The sequence below is a fragment of the Mobula hypostoma genome, chromosome 5 (genome assembly GCF_963921235.1).
Source record: "Mobula hypostoma chromosome 5, sMobHyp1.1, whole genome shotgun sequence".
NCBI lineage: Eukaryota > Metazoa > Chordata > Chondrichthyes > Myliobatiformes > Myliobatidae > Mobula > Mobula hypostoma.
The window spans coordinates 140,706,204-140,730,539 of record NC_086101.1 but is presented as its reverse complement, the minus strand read 5'-3'; the positions used below and the strand labels follow the sequence as shown (position 1 = coordinate 140,730,539).

The window sequence follows — 24,336 nt, the reverse complement described above, 5'->3', positions numbered from 1 at the left end:
AGTACCCTACTATACAAATCAAGTACCCTACTATACAAATACCATTTCAGAATCAGGTTTAATATCACCAGCATATGGCGTGAAACTTCTTGTCTTTGCAGGAGCAATACAATGCAATACATAATAATAGAGAAAAAAGTAATATTTATATAAATTAAGTAAGTAGTGCAAAAATAGAAATGTTTAAAAAAGTAGTGAGGTAGTGTTCATGGGTTCAATGTTCATTCAGAAATTGTGTGGCAGAGGGGAACAAGCTGTTCCTGAATCATTGAGTGTATGCATTCATGCTTCTATTTCTCCATCCTGATGGTTGCAATGAGAACAAGGCATGACATGGATGATGGAAGTCCTTAATGATGGATGCTACCTTTTCGAGGCATCACTCCTTGAAGGTGTCTTGGATACTACAGAGGCTAATGCCCATGATGGAGCTGGCTAAGCTTACAACTCTCAGCAGTTTATTTCGATCCTGTGTGGTAGCACCCTTCCTTCCCAATACCAGGCAGTTAGAATGCTCTCCATGGTATATCTGTAGAAACTTACCAGCTCTTGATTCATAGCCTTCTGGTCCTTGGTAATTTATCTCCTGGCTGTTTCTTTAGGTTCAGAGTTGCACTGGATTTTCCAGTCTTCTTTCCCATATACAGTCACTCAGTTTTAAAATTCACAGCCTTCCTTTTAACTCCCTCTTTATATAACCCCCTCCATCCCAAAGAGATCTCTTCAGTTCTCCATATCTGGCCTATTGCACATCTGATTTTTATTGGTGCACCACTATATTGACTGTCCTGTTCATAGTCATAGTCATACTTTATTGATCCCGAGGAAAATTGGGTTGTACATGTTATTTATTACAAATTACTATAAATTGCACATTTAGACAGACGTAATGTAAAGATTTTTACTCATGTACTTGAAGAATGTAAGTAATAAAGTCAATTCAATTCAATTCAACTGTCTTGTATCCAGCTGCCACGGCTCAGAAAATGCTCCCTCCAATTAGATTAGATTCAACTTTATTGTCATTGTGCCAAGTACAGATACAAAGCCAATGAAATGCAGCAGCATCTGACCAGAAATGCAAAGAATAGTGTTATTTTCAAAATAACTACGAATAAAAAGTAAGCGCTACAGCACACAAATATAAAAGTACTGAGACAGTACAATATGGGTACAATACTGCTTAGTGATGTGAGGTTCAGCAGGGTCACAGCCTCAGGGAAGAAGCTCTTCCTGTGCCTGCTGGTGCGGGAGCGGATGCTCCTGTAGCGCCTACAGGATGGGAGGAAAGTAACAAGTCCATGGTTAGGGAGGGATGCATCCCTGATAATGCTTTTCGTCCTGCCCAGGCAGCATTTATGGTAGATGTTCTCAATGGTGGGCAATTGGGTGCCAGTAGTCCGCTGGGCAGTTTTCACCACCTGCTGGAGTGCTTTGCAGTCCGATACGGGACAATTGCCATACCACACTGAGATGCAGTTGGTGAGTATGCTCTCAATGGTACAGCGGTAAAAGTCCATCAGTGTCCTGGTACAGAGGTGAGCTTTCTTGATGCTCCGCGGGAAATAAAGGCGCTGTTGTACCTTTTTGATCAGGATGGAGGAGTTCAGGGACCAGGTGAGATCCTCGGAAATGTGGACACCAAGGAATTTGAAGCTTGATACACGCTCCACTACAGCTCCGTTGATGTAGATGGGGACGTGAGTGTGGATCCTGGCATGCCTGAAATCCACAATGATCTCCTTGGTCTTCTGGGTGTTAAGGGCCAGGTTGTTGTCGGCACACCACGCGGCCAGGTGCTGGACCTTGTCCCTGTAAGCCGTCTCGTCATCCCCTCTGATCAGGCCAACCACCGTGGTGTCAGATTACACTTGTATGCCTATTAGCCCAATGACTCAAACTAACTTTTGTTCACTTTGTCCCCAATTTCTTGATTGTGCTGATGATGCCCCCCCCCATGAATTAGTTTTGGACATTTAATGCATTAATTGCTGTAAATGCAATTTGCTTAATATTTACATTGTCATGCCAGTTTGGACATATAATAGTAAAATTTTGTAGTAAACCTGTTTGCCCAAAACAATAGATGACATGCAAATTAGATATACAGGTTTCCCCCGCCATCCAAAGGTAGAGCGTTCCTGTGAAATGGTTTGTAAGCCGAAATATCATAAAGTGAAGAGGCAATTACCATTTATTTATATGGTAAAATTTTGTGAGCATTCGCAGACCCAAAAATAACCTACCAAATCATGCCAAATAACACATAAAACCTTAAATAATAGTAACATATAGTAAAAGCAGGAATGATATGATAAATACACAGCCTATATAAAGTAGAAATACTTTTCCACAATCATTACTGAACTGTTCTCCGTAGCGAAAATCTCACGCAAGCGCCGTCGACAGAAAATCTCACGCAAGGGCTGTTGGCAAAAACACAGCGCGAGCGCTCTCCAGTAACCTTTAAGCTATGAAGCTGCCAAATCATACCAAATAACACGTAAAAATACACAGCCAATATAAAGTAGAAATAATGTATGTACAATGTAGTTTCACTTACCGAAATCGGGACAGCGCAGAACACACTGATGATGGTGTGTTAGGCTGAGTTGTCGCAGGTTGGGTGGTGCAGTGGCCCCCACCCTCCGGGCCACCAACCAATACATTGCTGCGAAGCACGCAGGAGTGCAGTGGTAGTCGGGAGGCACACAGCACATCGTTAAGAAAAAAAGCAGAAATAAACACGCTGATTAATTAGTTGCCACCCGACACATAATTGTCGGCCCAGATCAGTGCTGATTGCATCGCCTCTGATCTGGGTGGACAATTACCTGTGGGGCGGCACCTAATTAATTAGCATGTTTATTTCGGCTTTTTTCTTAAAGATGTGCTGTGTGTCTCCCGGCTACTGCTGCATTCTCCGCGAATCGGTACAGAATCTGTCCGTGGCCTGGGTGTTGGGGTGGTGGGACACTGGGGTGTCATCTCGTCGTCTGTTTCCATTAGAGCAGGCAGCTCATCTTCTCTTATGACTGCCCGCCTCAATGTCAAAGGTCAAGGTTCATCATCTGTTGTGGCTTGCTTGATTGCTGAGCCTCGTGCATTTTTCTATCATACAGTTCTTTGTAAGGACTCAAAGAATCTTGCAAATATCCCCTAAGCCTACGTACCCTTTCAAAATTAAAGTCGTACTTTATCACTACTCATTCGGTTTCGATTGTTATCCTTTCCTCTTCCAATTGCATCAGCTGTTCATCTATCAGTTCTTGGTCATGGGATGCCAAAACCTCTTCAACATCATCTTCGTCAGCTTCCACAAGCCAAACTCACTTTGTCCTTGCTTCGTTCACCACGATCGAAACGCTTAATTATGTCTAGTTTTACGCTAAGTGTAACACCCTTACGAACTCTTTCAGGCTTTTCCGACACCATAGAACTCATCTTGCAAACGGCTGCTCACAGGTTCATGTTAAAGCAATGCTGGCGAGATTGCCGTTCCAAATCCGGGGAGAGTGGCGGCTCGGGGCGCGCGCTGCTTTTTATCGCGCGCTGATTTTTTTTGTGCGCTGAATTTTTTTTCGTAACAGTGAAAACACCTTCTGAAAGCAAAAACAGGGTACTAATGTAGGTCTTTCGTAACAGTGAGGTTTCGTAAAGCGAACGTTCGAAAAGTGGGAGACACCTGTAAAAGAAATGATTAAACTATTATGGGGATTCTCAGTTCCAATTTTCCACATACACTTATTTCAGTTGTTCTCAGTCAGCCTTGATACTTTGCTTCCCTTTCTTGGCCACTCTATTCCATTTTAGCAGGCAAGCTATCCCCCAGACATATTGACCCTTAGAGCTATTTTGATCCCACTAACTCTCACCTTGCTTCTGGCTTCTCACCTTCCATTTTGCCATTTTCTCTGTTTACTTCATAACCTTTCTGGCAATACTGTTGTTTGTTATGATATTGTACTTTCTGTAGACCCTGCTGTATTGTGGCCCTTGGATGCAGGAAAAATATAGTTGAAAGGGCCAAAAACTCTGATCCATTTGCTGTACTTAATTCTCATTTTCCCCACAGTACTCCTGAACATTTACTTGGAGCCTCACACCACAGTGCTAGCCCTATTTCTTCTTCCTTAGTTCTCTCTAAGGCTCTAAAAATGTTCTTTTTTTGTAATTTATTTTTTTATTGAATTTCATCATCAAACAAACATTTCCATAAGATGTATTTCAGATACTGTACATATATATCATATAATCATATTTGTCACAAATCTCCACATAATTATCTGAGGTATACACTTACAGAAAGGAGAAGAAAGAAAGAACAATCGAAGGAAGAAAACTATGTACATAGGGAGTGATCTTTTTTTTACAATGTATTCATTGACTTGTGAGATTAAAATCAGGCCTATGAGGTGTTATGTAGTTAAACCATTTTTTCCAGCATGAATAAAATTGTTCCAACTTATGATTAACAGATGCTGTTATCTTCTCCATTTTGTAAATGTGCATTGTAATTTCCATCTGTACTTTTAGAGTTGGGCTCTCCTGTGATAACCATTTCCTGGTAAGAGATTTATTTTCTTCTAACCAATGCTGTCACCCAAAACTTAATATTACGTGGAGTGAGTTTAATTATCTGATGAGTGGTTTCTGTAATGGTGGGATTCTTAGGAAGCTGGGCTCAATTGTACAGTGAAAATGATTAGAATATTACAGCTTCTGACACGGTCTCTCCTGCTTTCCACTCTATCACAGATATTTCCCACCTTTTCCCCTTCCTTGGCATCTTAAAACAATAACACTCATTTTTCTCTCTTCTTCCTGATGGAAGTCACCTGCTTTTCTGTGTCCTGCTCTCTGTTTTCACATTTACTTATGTTAGGTAATGGTTCATTGGTGTTTTGTAACTGCGATGTACATAAAAGGTTTTTAACATTTGATATCGAGTCATGGAGGCACATAAACAGACCTAACACCCCACCATATCCATGCTAACCAAGTAGACCATCTACACTGATCCCATTTGCCCACATTAGATCCATGCCTTGCCCATTTGTTTGACTAAATGTCTCCTAAGCACAGTCATTGTATCTGGTTCCACCACCACTTCTGACAATGAGCTCTGCATATGAACAACTCATTTTCTAATATTTCCGCAACCTTAAAAGATTCTATGTGCCTTCGGCAATCTTTTGTTCGAATTGAATAACAGTGATAATGATCAATATTAGCAATTGGCCCGAAGTATAATGGTGTCTTCTGAAAATTGACTGCCAAATGTAACACAGGAACGTTTTGTGCTAGTGGTTAACTGTGAACATTGGCAGATTTTTTAGAAAAATGTGGTGTTTAGCATCCAGGCAAGAGGTAAATGTTCCTTAATGCTCGTAGATTCCAAGGCAAGCTGGCTAATTGGATCCAACATTGGCTATGTGACAGGAGGAAAAGGGAGGAAAAATGTTTTCTAATTGGAAAACTGACTAGGATTGTTGCGGCAATCTTTGCTGCTTGTGATTACATATGAATGACTTGGTTGTGAATGTAGAAGGCACAACTAATAAGTTTGAAAATAACAGAAAAATTCATCCCAATAAATGCAAGTTGATCCATCTATTGTAAGTCAAATAATTGCAGAATATACACCGTGGCCATTTTATAAGGTACGGGAGTTTTATTTATTTCTATTATTTAGAGATAGTGTGGAACAGCATCCACCCCCCCCCCCCCCCCCACCCAGCAGCCCTTTGATTTTAACCCTAGCCTAATCACAGGGCAATTCGAGGTCAGGGCCTCTGTCAGTCAGAGTTTGACTATGGATATTGCATCTAGCTGTCTAGATGCACAAGCCTGGGCAGTACGATATGGAGAGCAAGCTGTTGCCCATGTAGCAAGCTCCTCCTGTCCACACATCTGATGAACCCAAAGGAACCACAGAGACTGGTACGGTTTGGGACCAGCAGTGTCGCAGGAGTTACCAGTCAGCATTGAACTCAATGTAGGGATCCCAGCTCTGGATTTTTCCCTCTGGGTTTACTCCCAAAACCTTCCCCCTGAGTGGGTACAGTCGCAAGGCAGTGGAGCTGTGAGATCAGAGTTTGCTTTCCCCTAGATGAGCTGCTAACCACGGCTGACAAGCCCCATCTGCCCGAAGTGACTGGTTTTAAGGCGGCAGTAACCCACCTTTTCCCCTTCTCCTGCCAGTAGAAACAGTTCCACCGGGCTTGGTAGCTAAGCCACACATGAAGGCTGGAAGCAGGACTTGGTTGTCATTGGCTATTTAAGGCGCATGCCATTGGGAGCATTTAATAGGTAGTAGGAGCTTGTCCCAATTACCACCCACCAGCTATATCAACCTTGAGGAACCACAGAACAATTTACAAAGACCAATTAACCTACTAACTTCTACGCCTTTGGACTGTGGGTAAAAACCAGGGCACCTGGAGGAAACCCACCCGCACACAGCAAGAGACGTTGGAACTGAACTCGGAACTCCGCTCCGAGTTGTAATGGCATTGTGCTAATTAGGGTACCTAAAATGGTAGCTACAGGAATGGAACCCACTGTGGTCTTCAGGTGCTGTGGCCCATCCAATTCAAGGTTCAATGCGTGGTACGTTCAGAGATGCTCTTCTGCACACCATTGTTGTAACGTGTGGTGATTTGAGTTACTGTTGTCTTCCTGTAAACTTGAACCATTCTGGCCATTCTCCTCTGACCTCTCTAGTTAATAAGGTGCTTTTGCCCACAGAACTGCTCACTGGATAGGTTTTGTATTTCAGAACATTCTCTGTAAACTTCAGATACCATTATGTGTAAAAATCCCAGGAGGTCAGTTTCTGAGGTACTCAAACTACCATGTCTAGCACCAACAGTTATGCCACGGTCAAAATCACTTTCTTCCCCATTCTGATGTTTGGTCTGATCAACAGCTGAACTTCTTGACTGTGTCTGCATGCTTTTATGCATTTGAGTTGCTGCCACATGATTGGCTGATTAGCTATTTGCATTAACAAGCAGGTGTACAGATGCACCTAATAAAGTGGCCACTGAGTGTATACAGTAAATGGCAGGGTGTTAAGGAATCTTGATGAATAGCAAGACTGAGGGGGTTCAAGTCCATAGTTCGACAAAAGTGACAATGCAGGTGGATAGGATGGTGAAGATGGCATATGGCATGCTTGGTTTATAGGCAGAGCATAGAATACGAAAATTGGAAGTTGCAACTTTACAAAACATTGGTTCTATTTTTAAAATGTATTCATTTACGGGATGTAGGCATCGCCAGCTAAGCCAGCATTTATTGCCCATCCTTAGTTGCCCTTGAGAAGGTGGTGATGAGCTGCCTTCTTGAACCACTGCAGTCTGGAGTATTGTGTGCAGTTCTCATCATACTACAGGAAGGATGTGATTGGGCTGGTGAGGGCAGAGAGGAAATTCTCCAGAATTTTGCCTGGATTGGAGTCTTTACTTACAGGGAGAGATTGCATAGGCTGGGCTTGTTTTTCCTGGAGTGACGGAAGCTGATGGGTGACCTGATAGAAGTACAGTATATAAAATTGAGAGGCAGTGGATGGTTAAAATCCTTTTCCCATCGTAAGAGTATCAAAAATGAGGACATAAGTTTAAGGTGAGAGGAAAGAATTTTAAAGGGAATCTGAAAGGCAAGTTTTCCTTTAGACAGAATGGTTGAAATCTGGAATGTGCTGGTGAGGAGGTGATGATATTGGATACAATTACTGAGTTTAAAAATACTTAAACACTTGGGGTATAGAAGGAACACACCAAATGCTGGAGGAACACAGCAGGCATGGAAAAAAAGTGCAGTCGACATTTCGGACCAAGACCCTTCAGCAGGACTGGTGAAAGGCCTCTGCCCGAAATGTCGACTGTACTTTTTTTCCATTGATGCTGCCTGGCCTGCTGAGTTCCTCTAGCATTTTTTTGCGTGTTGCTTGGACTTGCAGCATCTGCAGGTTTTCTCTTGTTTGAGGGATGGAAGGATACCTCTCTATTGTAGGCAAATGGGAGTAGTGTAGATGTGCAGACAAGCTTAGCATGGGTGTTGTGGCCCAGAAAGGCCTATTTCTGTGCTGTATAATGCTAATATATTCTTTCTAGGTTCCCAGGTATATTAATAAATTTAAAACAGATTTGATGCCACAAGAAGTTTGCATCCATCGTTAGGGCCATTCACAACCTAGGACATGCCCTCTTACTAATCCTAGCAAGGAGGTAGTAGAGGAGTCTTTAGACACACACACTTAACATTTTAGGAAGAGCTTCTTTCTCTCAGCTGTCAGGTGTCTGAATGATTCATGAACATTGCCTCACTATTTTGCTAACTTTTTACATCGCTTATTTATTATTGAGTTTCTGAACTTGTAATATAACCGTAACTTGCGGTAAATTTTTATGTGTGTACTGTTGCCGCAAAACAGCAAATTTCACGATGTGATAATAAACTTGATTCTGATTATTACTCTACGCTAAATAAATTGTTAGAAATAAAAATTAGAAAAATAAAAATCTAGTATTTGTGTGGAAAATGCTGCAATTCTCAAAAGGTCAGATAGCACCTGTGAAGAGAGAAAGAATTAAAGTTGCAGATCAATGAGCTTTCATCAGAACTGTGGGGTGAAAAATGTGATGAATTTTGAGAGGTAGAGAAAAAGTGGGGAGAATAGAGCAAATGGGGAGAGACGCTGATAAGGTAGAAGACAAGAAAGGTTAATTTAACACATTAATTTTGGAAGATAAAAAGAGCAAGGGAATTCATCTTGGTAACTAGATCAGTGGTAATGTTTTTATGTGTCCTGTACATTTATGGTGTTTGCGTGGGATGGTTCCCCGCCCCCCGATAGTGCTGAGCAAGGTTTAATCAGCGCACTTCATGGATTGGACTCTTTAGTTCGCATGTTTCCGGTCACACTTTTTTTTTTATTGCTGTTGAATAAGGGCAGCCTGCAGATAACAAACACTGAGATGAACTGAATATGCCTGGACTCTTTCGATATTGTGTTTATAGCCTGTTTTTTTTTATGTATCCGGGGGGGGGGCGGGTGCGAGTTTGATGTTTTTCTTTGAACAGGTTCCAGGGTTGTCTTTGTTTCATGGTTGTGGCGAAGACTAATCTCATGTTGTATACTGCATACATACTTTGATAATAAATATACTTTGAAAAGGGTTTTGAGGATTAATATTTTACCAGGAAAGTCCAATTAAAGATAGAAATGCATCATTTGAATTGAGTGTGCGTCATTAAGCTCCAGATCTGGGAATTGTCATTCTAGAGTTTTGATTTAGCAAGAGCAAACAATATCAGTGGGAGATACGAGAGCCTGCTGATGCTGGAATCTGGAGCAACAAGCAATGTGCTGGAGGCACTCAGCAGGTTGTGGAACATCTGTGGGAGGAAAAGAAAATGTCAACACTTGGGGTTGAAACCCAAAGTTATATCCTTCTGGTCAGGATGGTGCCTGCTTACATCACTTCTGTGGTTGATTTCTTCTGGACAGATCATGAAACATACATTTCACCTTTTTTTTAATGTATATCTTCATCTTCAATGTAATTCTGGAACTGTTGGAGCATGTGATCTGCAGTTTGGAAATTGTTTGGATGTTCCAGCACTCTGCAGTCTCCAAGGGGATTCCAGGAGGCAGAGGCATCATGCACAAACCTCGCGGTAGGCAGGCTGTGAGTTGATGTTCAACTCCATTTTGCCAATTAATGTTACGAGGGAGATTGAAATACATTCTACCTGCCTTTTTATTGCTGGAGGATCATTCTGCTTACAGAGAGGGGAGACTGCCCTATTTTATCACTGATGAGATTACTCTGCTACCGAGAGGGAGAGTTGCCCAGGTTTTCTGTGTTTTGGATGTGGACTTTTTTTTCAGTTTTATGGGGGTTTTTTTGCTAGCTGTTTTTTTGGGTGCGGGGATGGGGATTTGGGGGTCGATGAATGCACTGCCTTTTTTTTGGTTTCATGGAGAAGAAGAATTTCAGAGTTGTATACTTTGACAATAAATGAAACTTTGAACCTTGCGTCAGGACAGAGTGGAGAGATGAGATGGCCAGCAGAAGGAGAAGCGGAGTGGTGAGAAATGATTCTGAGGTGACTGATGGACTGAGAAGAGGTGAGATATTAGATCAATAGTGCCAGGTAGTGGAGGTGAGGGGGTGGAGTTGGAAGACTCTGGCAAGTGAACGATGGTTGGAGGCAGATAAGAGGGGAAAATGTGAAAAATCACTAAGGTGAGAGGAGTGGATTGTGAAGATGGGATGCAGCTGCTGGAGCGGTGTATAAGCGATAGGGCAAAGAGCGGGTATGAGATCTGGCAGGTATGGTTAAGGAAAATCCTGAGAGCTTCCTATAGCTATATTAAAAGAGAGTGAGAGTAAGTTCCCTATAAATCAGCAGGGCCACCTGTATCTGGAGCCACAGAAGGTGGGTGGTATTTTAACCAATATTTCTCCCCTGCTTACTGAGCAGAAAGTCATGGTTGTTCAAGAGATAAGGGAAACAAATGGAGCTGTTTTGAAGAATGGTCACATTAACATGGAGGAGGTATTTGCAGCCTTACAGGGCATTAAGGTGGATAAATCCCATAATCTCATCCTCTTTCCCACCCCTCCCTCCCCCCAGGACCTGACCAAGTGCATCCTCGGACTTTGAGAAGGCCGAGAGGAAAAAATATCAGAGGTCCTTGTGATTATATTTGCTTCAATGTTGGCCACGTGAAGTTCCCGAAGACTGGAAGGTGCCTACAGTTCCGTTGTTTAAAAAGGATAGCAAGGACAATGCAAGGAATCACAAGTCAGTCAGCATGGGGCAGTTACTGGAGGAAATTGAGGAACATGGCCTACCCACATTTGGATAGACAAAGTCTGATTAGGAGAAGTCAGCATGTCTTTGTGTATGGGAAATCATGCTTGAAAAACCTTTTTAGAGGTTTTTGAAGAAGCCATCAAAAAGGACAGTGGATGTTGTTTATTTGGACTTCAAAAAGGCCTTTGACAAGGACCTGTGTGTAGGCTGATCTGGAAGGCTATGCCCCATGGAATCTTGGGAGGACTAGTTAGGTGGATTCAAAATTGGCCAAGAAGTAGGAAGTAGAGGTTGGTGGATGAAGGTCAGTTCTCGGGATGGAAGCCAGTGGTAAATGGTATGCGGGAGGGGTTGGTGGTGGAGCCTTTGTTATTTGTTATTGATATAAATTATTTTAGTGATAATACACAAGGCGTGATTGGTAAGTTTGTGGATTAGACAAAATTCTGAAGTGAGAGATCTGAAGAGAATGGCCATACTAGTTCAAGCTGACAGGAATACAACAGGACTCAAATAACCATGTGTTACAACAGTGGTGTGCAGAAGAGCATTACTGAATGGACAACATGTTGAACCTTGAAGTGGATGGGCTTATGGCATCAGAAGACCACAATGAGTTCCACTCCGGTACCTAATAAAGTGGCTACTGAGTGTGTGGTGTTTTTGTATCTGAATATATTTGTTTAGAGATCTGTAAAGGTGTGGCCCCTATACAGAAGTATGTTATATCAAGATTGTTTGAGGAACTGCAGATTTAAAAAAAAATAAGAGGAAGATTTGGGCTTCTTCTCCCTTTCTTTCCTGTCCTGATGAAGGGTCTTGGTCTGAAACAGCTGTTTATTAGTTTCCATTGATGCTGCCTGATCTGATTTCCTTCAAGCATTTTGTGTGTGTGCTGTTTGAGCAGTGTATTTCAGAAGAGGTGAAGCACTGAATTGGCCTGATAGGCCCCTGCCAATGTTTATGCTTTGTTTGTTGATACTGTCATGGTGGAATTGATCATCATATTTGCGCACATTATCTTGGCCTGGTATCCTGAGAACTTACTTGGTTCTGGACAGGTTATTTGTTCTTGACTTTTAGTACACACACAGCTTCCTATCAAAGGTACTGTCTCAGAATGAGATTCTAAATCAGAACCTGTACAGTGGATGTTAACTATTTCACGGTGCTACTTGGAGGAGCAAGCAATTTCTCCTTGTCCTTGGCAATGCTTATCTAATAAGAAGAAATGTTGGTGAAGCTTGCTAAAGACAAATTGTCTGCAGCATTCCTACAGCACAATAACATCCACCTCACTAATTAAATACATCCCAATGCACTTAACATGGATGTTATTAAATGAAAATTGGAAAAAAAACATAGTAAAAATGGCACTGACAAATGACACTGCCGCTGACATTGGAGAGATTATATTAGAATAGTGACTATACTTCAGAAGTACTTTTTTGGCTTTAATGCATTTTGGTAATTTATGAAAAGTGTTATTTTTATGCATGTTAGTTTTTCTCCCATAGCAGAAACCTGTTATATAAAGCTACCCTACTTTGATATACAGGCCCTTTCTTGAGTACACACCATGTGTATGAGAAAGTGTTTGGGAATCCAGCAGGATGGATTTGCCAGTTGCTCAGGAGCATCGGTGGCATCTACTGGGCAGGAGCTCTGTGTGCAACTATATTTCTAACTTGTGAATTGTGTGAGTTGCTGCTATAACCCAGGAAGGATTAATAATGGAACTGGTTAATCCGTTGCTGCTAAGGCCTTGCCTGCTATCTGCTGCAGAGTGGCATCCAGTGATTTTTGCTTCCTTTACAGATATAAATTGAAATCCATTAGCCAACTTTGAAAGTATTTTCTTCCATGCATATTGCAGTCTCCTTTGCATTTGATGCTCCGCGTATACAGTAGGTATTTACACTTTTCTTAACATCCTGTTTGGGGTTTAAACTCTCTGATTTAATTGACTGATTTGATGGTTTGAATGGATCCATTTTCTATGTATGTAAGAGACCTGGGCTGTGTTCACGTTTGACTCCACAGGTTCAGTAAAGTTTATACTTCACCCAGTCTTGTGACTTCCCACAGTTTTTTTGCCAGTTGTTTCTGCTTGAGATGCAGATGTGAAATGTGCCTTCATGCTGACAGGGAAATGTACTTGTGCCCAACAGTTTATACAGAATTATATTTTCCATGTCAGCCTAGGAAGCAATCTTGTTAAATTAATTTCCAGAGTTAGTAGAGATTTAGAGTTGACTATAAACTGTGTCTGCATGGGTTAGTCCTCTTCGTCATTGTGCAGTTTTGGACAGAAATGGGACAATCACATCTCTGTCGAGAGATTTTGAGCATCATAACAGTGCACTGATTATTTTAAATGGGTTTCATCACTGCAATCAATCAAAATGTTAACTCAACCAGGAGCTTGGCCACCACTGACTGTGATTGCCAATATTTCAGGGTAGCTGTTATAGTCTCAGAATTAGTAATCAAACTACAGGATTCTGTAGTAATCCAAAAAAGTAAAATTTATAATGTATGCTTTTACTTTTTGTCTTGCTTTAAGCATAAATTGAAGTATGTGGATGTCTACGTGACGCTCAGCTATGAAGTATCCTAATCAGTTTTGAGAAGCCTGCTCACTTTGCAGCAGAGTTGCAAGAGGCAGGTCATCAGAAGGAGAATGTGTTGGGAAGCCAACAGCGCTCTGGGTTGGGGTATTTGCAGACAAAGTCAAGTGTGCACTGGAAGCTGGCAACCTCTCTAGTGGATAGGGAAGTTAACTTCTGCTGTAAGGATTTCTTTGATATTCTTCTCAGATTCTTTACGGTAGGAAACTTTGTCACATGGTGTGAGCAGAATTATCTGCAGCTTAATGTGAAAAAAAATAAGGAGCTGGTGGTAGACCTGAGGAGAGCTAAGGTATCAGTGACCCCTGTTTCCATCCAGGGGGTCAGTGTGGACATGGTGGAGGATTACAGATACCTGGGGATATGAATTGACAATAAACTGGACTGGTCTAGGAACACTGAGGCTGTCTACAAGAAGGGTCAGAGCCGTCTCTATTTCCTGAGGAGACTGAGGTCCTTGAACATCTGCCGGATGATGCTGAGGATGTTCTACGAGTCTGTGGTGGCCAGTGCTATCATGTTTACTGTTGTGTGCTGGGGCAGCAGGCTGAGGGTAGCAGACACCAACAGAATCAACAAACTCATTCGTAAGGCCAGTGATGTTGTGGGGATGGAACTGGACTCTCTGACGGTGGTGTCTGAAAAGAGGATGCTGTCTAAGTTGCATGCCATCTTGGTCAATGTCTCCCATCCACTACATAATGTACTGGGTGGGCACAGGAGTACATTCAGCCAGAGACTCACTCCTCCGAGATGCAGCACAGAGCGTCATAGGAAGTCATTCCTGCCTGTGGCCATCAAACTTTACAACTCCTTCCTTGGAGGGTCAGACACCCTGAGCGGATAGGCTGGTCCTGGACTTATTTCATAATTTACTGGCATAATTTACATATTACTAATTAACTATTTATTACTATTTTCTATTACTATTCTATTACTAGTTATTATTTCTATGACTATTACTATTTACTGTTTACTAATAGTAATATTACTATTACTATTTATTATTTATGGTGCAACTGTAACGAAAACCAATTTCCCCCGGGATGAATAAAGTATGACTATGACTAGAAGTGATCCTTTCTTCCCTCTAAGATGCCGTTAAAGCCAGCATCAGCAAACTCTCAGCAAATCATGCAGCGTCTGTGGAGAGATCAGCAGAGTTAATATTTCTGGTTGGTGACCTTTCACCAGAAAAGATGATGTAAGATAATCAACCTGAAATGCTAACTTACTTTCTCTCTTTTCAGATACTCCCTGGCCTGCTGCATATTTCTAGCAATTTTGGCTTCTGTTTCAGATTTTCAGCATTCTGAGTTTTAATATTTTTTTTACTCCTTAAAACCTCCATCTTTCTCTGAGCCTCTTCCCATTTAACCTGGTATCTTCAATGTAGTTCCTTCTCAGGTTTGTGTGACAATAATCCAGTGAAACACCGAGACGCTGTAATATCTAAAAGTTGCTGTAAATCTTTTATAAGATGAATATCATCCGGTAGCACTTAAATCTACTGTGATGAAGTATTTTGAGAGGTAGGTAATGAAATATATCAATTTCTGCCTGAGGAACAGCTTGGATCCACTCCAATTTGCCTACTGTCATAATAGATCAACAGCAGATGTCATTTCATTGGCTCTTCACTCAATGCTGGAGCATCTGGACAGTGTAAGTGCATATATCAGGATGCTGTACAGTGACTGCAGCTAATCAATAAGAGTTGGGCCTTGATAACTCCTTGTTCAACTGTATCCTCAATTTCCACACTTGTAGATCCCAGTCAGTTTGGATTTGCAACAACATCTCCTCTGCAATCACCATCAGCACAGGTGTACCACAAGGCTGTGTCTAGCCCCTGCTCTACTCACTTTATACTTGTGACTGTGTGGCTAAGTATAGCTCCAATACCATAATTAAGTTTGCTAATGACACCACTATCATTGACCGAATCAAGGCTGGTGATGGATCAGCATATAGGTGGGAGATTGAGTGGTGCCACAATGACAACCTGTCACTCAATGTCAGCAAGAGCGAGGAGTTGATTTTTGACATCAGAAGGTAACCAAAGATCTGATCCAGTCCTCATCAGAGGATCAGAGGTAGAGAGCATCAGCAACGTTAAATTCCTTGGGGTTACCGTTTCAGAAAATGTGTCCGGGACCAGGAAATAAGTTCAGTTATAAAGAAAACACAGCAGTGCTTCTACTTTCTTAGACATTTGTGAAGATCCAGCATGTCATCTAAAGCTTTGACAAGCTTTAATAGATGTTAGGTGAAGAGTTTATTGACTAGTTGCATCATGGCCTGGTATGGAAACACCAATGCTCTTGAATGGAAAAGCCTACAAAAAGTAGTAGATACAGTCCGATGGGTCACGGGTAAAGCCCTCCCCACCTTTGAGCACATCCACATGAAGTGCTGTTGCAGGAAGGGAGGATCCATCATCAAGGACATCCACCATCCAAACCATGCTCTCTTCTCACTGATGCCATCGGGAAGGAAGTATTGGAGCCTTAGGAACCACACCACCAGGTCAGGAACAGTTATTACTCCTCAATCATCAGGTTCTTGAACCCAAAGGGGATAACTTCACTCATTCCGTCACCACACTGTTCCCACAACGTATAGACTTACTTTCAAGGACTCTTCATCTCATGTTCTCAATATTTATCACGTATTTATCATTATTATTTCTTCACTCTTTGTATTTGCACAGGTTAGCTGTTGCACATTGCGTGTTTGTCAATCTTGTTGGGTATGGTCTTTCATTGATTCTGTTATGTTTTTTGTATCTACTCTGAAAATCCACACGAAAATAAACTTCTGTGTTGTCTACGGTGGCATATATGTACTTAGATAATTAATTTATTTTGAACTTTGAAATGGGTTACAACTTTTTCATTTCCAATGCACTGTTTATTAACTAGAATAACAGGCCCCAATCTCTGTTTCAATATTTATTTAATCTCTCTGCCAGGCACTGGCTGTGTGATACAATATGCATTCAGTCCTTAGAATTTGGGGTTGCAATGAGTGATAAGGCACACAACTGCAAATTATATGCTTACATGTAACAACATACCGAGTTCCTCCCTTAATCTTACAATAACACTTGTAAATAAAACTATAGCAACCACGCTATCTTTGTTTTGGTGTCAGATTAACCAAGTAGAGTATCTTCATACCTAGTGTGCTAAACTTGTGTGTTTCCATTACAGTGTTACTTAAGATAATGCATCTGGTGACACTTTATTTTTCTGTTTTGTATTGCAGTGTAAAATCATAACCCTAAAGTTCAAATTATCTTTCTGGTCTATATGACCTCTCTTATTACAGTTTTGCTTTAGGAGCTTGTGATCAGTTTCCATTAACAGCTTGATTAAAAAGCTTAGAATCTTTCATATCCATATACAGTCACCATCCCCTGGTACTCCTCCTTCCCTTTCTCCTATGGTCCACTCTCCTCTCCACTCCTTTCAGATTCAGATTCGTTCCTCTCCTGGTTTCACCTATCACCTTCCAGCTATCCTCCTTCCCCCTCCACCCCCACCTTTTTATAATGGCATCATTCCCTTTCCTTTCCAGTCCTAAAGAAGAGCTTCGGCACAAAACATCGACTGTATATTCATTTCCATGGATGCTGCCTAACCTGCTGAGTACCTCCAGCATTTTGTGTGTTTTACGAACGTTTGCTTTCTTATTTTTGCTGATACTTGCATTTGAAGCACATGTAGTTCAAACTCCCCATCTTGTACAAGAGCTGCTTCCAGGCACTTGCCTTCAATACTATTCACATCATTTTCCAATAGTTCTTTCAAGTTCGTCACACGTTCTGACATATTTTAGAAATTTAGATACTAAAATCTAAGTTAACACAAGTGAATGATGAGGGATGACCCCACCAATAGAAGTGCTGCATTTCATGGAAACCCCTTTCAAATACTGTGGCATGTTCTCCAAATACACTGAGAAACGGGTTCCTTGTGCTTCCTCTGGTTAAATGTTTAATGCTTGGTGTGTATAAATTGCCTGTCATGTTTCTGCAATCATAACAGACTCTACAATTAAAGAGCATTTCCTTGGTTGCAGATACTTTAACAGAACGGACCAGTGCCTCCAGGACACTTACTAAATTGACATTGGATTTTGGTTTCCCCCATTTTTATCCTTAATCTTTTCAATAGCATTTGTACATTAACCATAATTGTAGTACACTTGACCAATAAAATGATGTACTGATCAGGTGTCTACCATGTTGCACACTTTTGAGACACACAACAGAGAATCTTAATTTTCAGTGAGTGTTGAATTGCATAGTATTTATAGCATAGAAATGAACCATTCTGCCCAATCAGTCCTTATTGGTGTTTACACACAGGTCTCCTCCCATCCCTCTTCACCTCGTCCTTTCAGCAAATGCTTCTATTTTTTCTGCTTTGTACATTTACCTCAACCTCACTGCCTGTAGTTCCCTTGGCTGGCCATTGGATGGCCATTCTCAAGAAGATGTTGTTTAGCATCACAGAGAAATGGTTAATCATCTCAAATGAATTCTGATATTGTGGTCCAATTGCTGGAAATTTGTGAAGTCAAACATGTCAGAATCAGGCTTATTCTCACCAGCATGTGTCGTGAAACTTGTTAACTTAGCAGCAGCAGTTCAATGCAAGTCTACCAAAGACTTGCCAGTCTACCAAAGACTTGCCAGTCTACCAAAGCAAGCACTGAAAGCCAGAGGGAATAATAATAACGCAAACAACAGGAATTCTGCAGATGCTGGAAATTCAAGCAACACACATCAAAGTTGCTGGTGAACGCAGCAGGCCAGGCAGCATCTGTAGGAAGAGGTGCAGTCGACGTTTCAGGCCGAGGCCCTGAAGGGTCTCGTCCTGAAACTTCGACTGCACCTCTTCCTACAATGCTGCCTGGCCTGCTGCGTTCACCAACAACTTTGATGGGAGTAATAATAAAGTGCATTACTTTTGGTAATGTGTAGTTGGTTTATTACTGTCACATTTACCCAGCTACAATGAAAACATTTTACTTGCCATCCAAACTGATCATTTCATCACATCAGTACCTTGAGGTAGTACAAAGGGAAAAAACAATAACAGAATGCAGAAAATCATGTTACACTTGCACAACAAGTGTAGTGCAAGCAGTCAATAAGGTGCAAGGCCATGAGAAGGTAGGTAGTGAGGTAGAGAGTCCTTTATATTCATACAAGAGGTCCATTCACATTACCTTAAAAGAGTGGGATCGAACCTAACCATGAGCCTAGTGATTACTTGTTTCGTGTAAGGTGGAGTGCTCGGATGCAGTGGCCACTCCAGATCCAATCAAAAGTGTATTTGTCTTGTACATCTTTTTTATGATCACGACACTAAAAACGTCAAGTACTGCAGACTATCTCATCAGCGAGTTGCTTGATAGCAATGGAGCTGGTTTTACTGCATACAATTGTGTTCTGTTACCTGGACTTGTTGGACAATGCGCAGTGCAAGTGATTGTCTTGGATGATCTTAATGCAATCGCAGGACCCTGTTGGACATTGGTAACATAGAATACTGCAATTTTGGTGCACTGGTTCATTGCCGAGCCCGTTTGCAGCCACGAGGACGCCTATTGCAGTTGCCTAGGGGAGGAGAGCCAAGGCAGTGTGGAAACGAGCTGAGGCTCTGGGGAATCCACACTGGTTTGTGGCTGGCCCCTCCCATTGGTGCTGCTCTCCAGTGTTTGCTCGGTGGAAGAACCGGCGGGACCAGGACAATCTACAGTCATGCACTCAGGAACTTAGAATATATTACTTTGTTTCATTGTGACTTTTTTTCCCTGAAATCATAACCATATGTGCTATTTATGCCATCTGCTGTGTGTTGCTGCTAAAGTGTTTTAAGCCTTGGCCCTGAAGGAATGCTGTTTTACTTGGCTATATTCGTATGTCGTTGAATGATAATTAAATTTGAACATGCTCTCAGGGTTTTGTATCTTCTGCCTGACAGCGCGTAGGGAGGGGATGGTATGAGAGAATGACATGTGGGAGTGATCTTTAATTATTTTGGCTGCTTTATTGAGGCAGCAAGAAGTGCAGAAAGATGCCATGGCTGGTTTTCAAGATGGACTGAGCTGTGCCCACAACTGTCTACAGTTTCTCGTGGTCTTGGGTAGAGCAGTTGCCACAACAAGTTGTGATGCATCCAAATAGGTAGTAAAGTGGTAATAGCATTGGTATAAAGGTAATTACAAAATGTAAAAGCTAAATCTATCTCAGTGCTCTTCATGTCAACCCCTCCTTTTCACAGCCGCCTAAGGAAGAAAATTTCAAAGATTCACAACTCTCCTGAATGAAGTAAATTTTTCTAATTAAATGGCTTCATAGTTCCAGAAGCTCTAATCAGTAGAAGCGATCTCTCAGCATCTACCCTGCAGGTTTCTCCAGAATCTAAGACTAGGTGAAATTAGCTAGTTTAGTTACCTAAGTGAGAAGTTTAATTAGTACCAGGAAGCTGAAAGCTAGGTCTGAGAATGAAATAAGTTGCCCAGCAGTGTTAATGCATATAATTGAAACCAACTGCAGAGTTTTTCTTAAGTTGCCACAAGGCATTCAATAGAAACTTCAAATGGAGCAACAATATTTATTAATGTACTTGCACCATGTCATATGATAATGTGATCAGTGTCAATTCAGAGCTTTAATTTGCATTGGGTCAATAAGATGACTATGAATTGTATAAATAGCTACATGTGCTGGGCAATAACAATTATTCTGAATCTGTTGCTGTTGCTCTACAGAATGAATCATGGGGACATTTGCTGATTTAGGGAGGACAATTTTAGCTTATGTCTGCCCCCAAATCATCATCAGATTGAGTCCAATGCTATGATTTGCATCTCATTCATTTCTGCTCTCTTCTGAAACAAATGATAGCCTTGGGTTGCACTGGTACTGAGTTTGATAACAATTATCCTTGGGTGAGTGGGGACGATGAAAAGAAAAAATGAATTTTCACTTCCATAGCACTTCTGATAACATTGGAATCTCCTAAGTATTTAACTGCCATTGGAGCATTTTCTAGCAATGTCATTGCAAAAATGTCGGAAGAGTAGCAACCCATTTATACAAAGGAATATCCCCAGGACAACTTGGCTCTATTTTGGTGTTGATTATTGGGGTATGAGCATTGGACACAAAACCAGGGAAAACTCACTTGCTGTTAAGAACATAGACAGTACAGCACAGAAACAAGCTCTTTGGCCCATAATGTTGCACTGAATTAATTACGCTAATTAATGATGTGATCTCGCTGGCTGTCTCCTCAGAATTGGATCACCTGGTCAACAGTAATACCTGCAGTCAAGCTTCGGTTTATTAACAACAGCCTAGCATTCAACACAATCACACTCTCAGTTCTAATCAACAAGCTCCAAAACCTGGGCCTTTGTACCTCCTTCTACAACTGGATCCTTGACTTCCTCACAGGAGACCACAATCTGTGCGGATTTGAAATAACATCTCCTCCTCGGTGACAATCAACAGTGGGGCACCCAAGGATCTGTGCTTAGTTCACTGCTGTACTCTCTCTAACCCATGATTGTGTGGCTATGCACAGCTCAAATTGCATCTGCAAGTTTGCTGACAGCTATCGTTGGCAGAATTTCAAATGGTGATGAGATGTACAGGAATGAGATAGATTAGCTAGTTGTGAGGTGTCACAACAACACCCTTGCATTCAATGTCAGTAAGACCAGGGAATTAATTGTGGGCTTCAGGAAGGGGAAGTCAAGGCAACACAAACCAATCCTCGCCAAGGGATTAGAAGTGGAAGGAGTGAGCAGTTTAAAGTTCCTGGGTGTCAGCATCTGAGGATCTATTCTAAGGATCTAGTCTAAGGACAACATATTGATGCAATTACAAAGACTCTTGGCAGTGTGGAGGATTAGATGGATCTTGGGGTCCGGGTCCATAGGACACTCAAAGTTGCTGTGCAAGTTAACTCTGTGGTTAAGAAGGCGTACGGTGCATTGGCCTTCCTCAATCGTGGGATTGAGTTTAAGAGCCAAGAGGTAATGTTGCAGCTATATAGGACCCTGGTCAGACCCCATTTGGAGTACTGTGCTCAGTTCTGGTCGCCTCACTACAGGAAGGATGTGGAAACCACAGAAAGGGTGCAGAGGAGATTTACAAGGATGTTGCGTTATGAGAATAGGTAGAGTGAACTCGGCCTTTTTTCCTTGGAGCGACGGAGGATGAGAGGTGACCTGATAGAGGTGTATAAGATGATGAGAGGCATTGACGTGTGGATAGTCAGAGGCTTTTTCCCAGGGCTGAAATGGCTGGCACAAGAGGGCATAGTTTTAAGGTGCATGGAGGAGATGTCAGGAGTAAGTTTTTTTACACAGATAGTGGTGAGTGCATGGAATGGGCTGCCGGCGACGGTGGTGGAGGCAAATACGATAGGGTCTTTTAAGAGACTCCTGGACAGGTACATGGAGCTTAGAAAAATAGAGGGTTATGGGTAACCCTAGGTAATTTCTAAGGTAAGGACATATTCGGCATAGCTTCATGGGCTGAAGGACCTGTATTGTGCTGTAGGTTTTCTATGTTTCTGAGGAACAACAGAGGCTATATTTCATTAGGAGTTTACGGAGAATTGGTATGTCACCAAAGACACTTGCAGATTTCTACAGATGTACCATGAAAAGCTTTCTAACTGGATGCATCACTGTCTGATGTGGAGAGGCCACTGCACCGGATTGGAAAAATCTGCAGAAAGCTGTAAACTCAATTAGCTTTTTTTCATGGGCACTAGCCTCCCCAGCATCAAAATGCGGCACCCATCAATAAGGACTCCATTACCCAGGACGTGCCCTCTTCTCATTACTACCTTCGAGTAGGGGTACAGGAACCTGAAGACACACACTCAACATTTCAGGAACAGCTTCCCCTCTGTCATCACATTTCTGCATAGGCAATGAATCCATGAACACTACCTTAGTATTTTTCTTCCTCTTTTTGCACGACTTATTTAATTTGATTATTATGCATTGCTGGCACAAACATTTCATGACATATGTCAGTGATACTAAACTTGATCCTGATTCTAATTCTAATGGCACCTAATTCTTTCTACTTGTACATCGTCCATTCTCTCCATTTCCTTTATTCATGTACCAATCAAAGAACCTGTCAGGCTCTTCCAGTTTATCCAACTCCATCCCAGCATTTTCCAGGCACCCAGCACTCTGTGGGGTTATACATACTATATCTCCTTTGGACTTCCTTGTCTCATTTGAAAGACACGTCATCTCATATGAGATGTCATGATATCAAAAGCCAGCATCTTTGATAATGCAGCATTTTGTTAGTACTACGTATATTGTGAACATGGATTTATTTGTACCCAACTGTCTGGAATGTGAACTGTGCCCATAAACCATCGATTTAAAGCACTAAGGAAGGTTGGCATCATTGAGGCAAGTGCAGAAGGCGAGGGGGCAAGGGGGTTGTTCAACGCTGTCTGCCAGCCTTTCATTCACTACCACTGGAGGAAGGCGCCTGCATGTGGTCTCTCTCTTTCTGTGTCTCTCTCATGCAGTACTTCTAAGTGTTCGGCAAGGGTTAATTGACACGGTTTGTAGATTCGGTTCTAATTCACATTATGTGCCTCTGGTTTCTGCTCCTCTTTTTTTAATGCTATTTTGGGCAAATTTTGATCGGGGCGGCCTGCAGATAACAAACACTGAGCTGTATATGTATGGAGTGTTTGATTTTTGTGTTTTACATTCTGTGTTTTTCCCTCTTTGTTGCCATTTGCGCGATTTGTTTTTTTTTGCATATTGAGGTGGGATGAATGGTTTCTCTTTGAACGGGTTCCATGGTTTTCTTTGTTTCGTGACTGTCTGTGGGGCAGATGAATCTCAGGGTTGTATACTGCAAACATAATTTGATAATAAATGTGACACACAGCAAAATGCAGGCCAGGCAATATCTATGGAAAAGAGTACAGTCGGCATTTCGGGCTGAGACCCTTTAGCAGGATTGGAGAAAGAAAGATGAATAGATTTAAAAGGTAGGCGGGAGAGAGAAACAAGGTGATAGGTGAAACCAGGAGGGTGAAGTAAATAGCTGGGAAGCTGATTGTTGAAAGGGATGCAGGGCTGGAAAAGGGGGAGCCTGACAGAGGGCAGAGGGCAGAAGGCCATGGAAGAAAAAAAAAGGGCGGAAGAGCACCAGAAGGAGGTGATGGGCAGGCAAGGAGATGAGGTGCGAGAGGGAAAAGGGGATGGGGAATGGTGAAGGGAGGGAGGCATTACCGGAAGTTCGAGAAATTGATGTTCGTGCCATTGGGTTGGAGGCTATCCAGATAGAATATAAGGTGTTGTTCCTCCAACCTGAGTGTGGCCTCATTACGACAGTGGAGGCGGCCATGGACTGACATGTCAGAATGGGAATGGGAAGTGGAATTTAAATGGGTGGCTACTGGGAGATCCTGCTTCTTTTGGCAGATGAAGCGTAGGTGCTTGGCGAAGCAGTCTCCCAATCTACATCAGGTCTCACAGATATACAGGAGACCACATCGGGAGCACTGAACTCAGTATATGATCCCAACAGACTCACAAGTGAAGTGTCGCCTCACCTGGAAGGACTGTTTGGGGCCCTGAATGGCAGTAAGAGAGGAGGGTATTGACAGTGGTAGCACTTGTTTCACTTGCAAGGATAAGTGAGAGAAAAGGGGGTCATGTCGGAAGCGATTCCTGCGGAAAGCAGAAAGTGGGGAGGGGGAGGGAAAGATGTGATTGGTGGTGGGATCCTGTTGGAGATGCTGGGAGTTCCAGAGAATTATGTGCTGGATGCAGAGGCTGGTGGAGTGGTAAT

General features: G+C 42.0%; 1 protein-coding gene across 4 annotated transcripts in view; it reads left to right on the top strand.

Moving 5' to 3' along the window:
- LOC134347046 (phosphatidylinositol 4-phosphate 5-kinase type-1 beta-like) overlaps positions 1–24,336 on the top strand; it is a 174,268-nt gene that overhangs the window by 49,925 nt on the left and 100,007 nt on the right. The window lies entirely within an intron of this gene.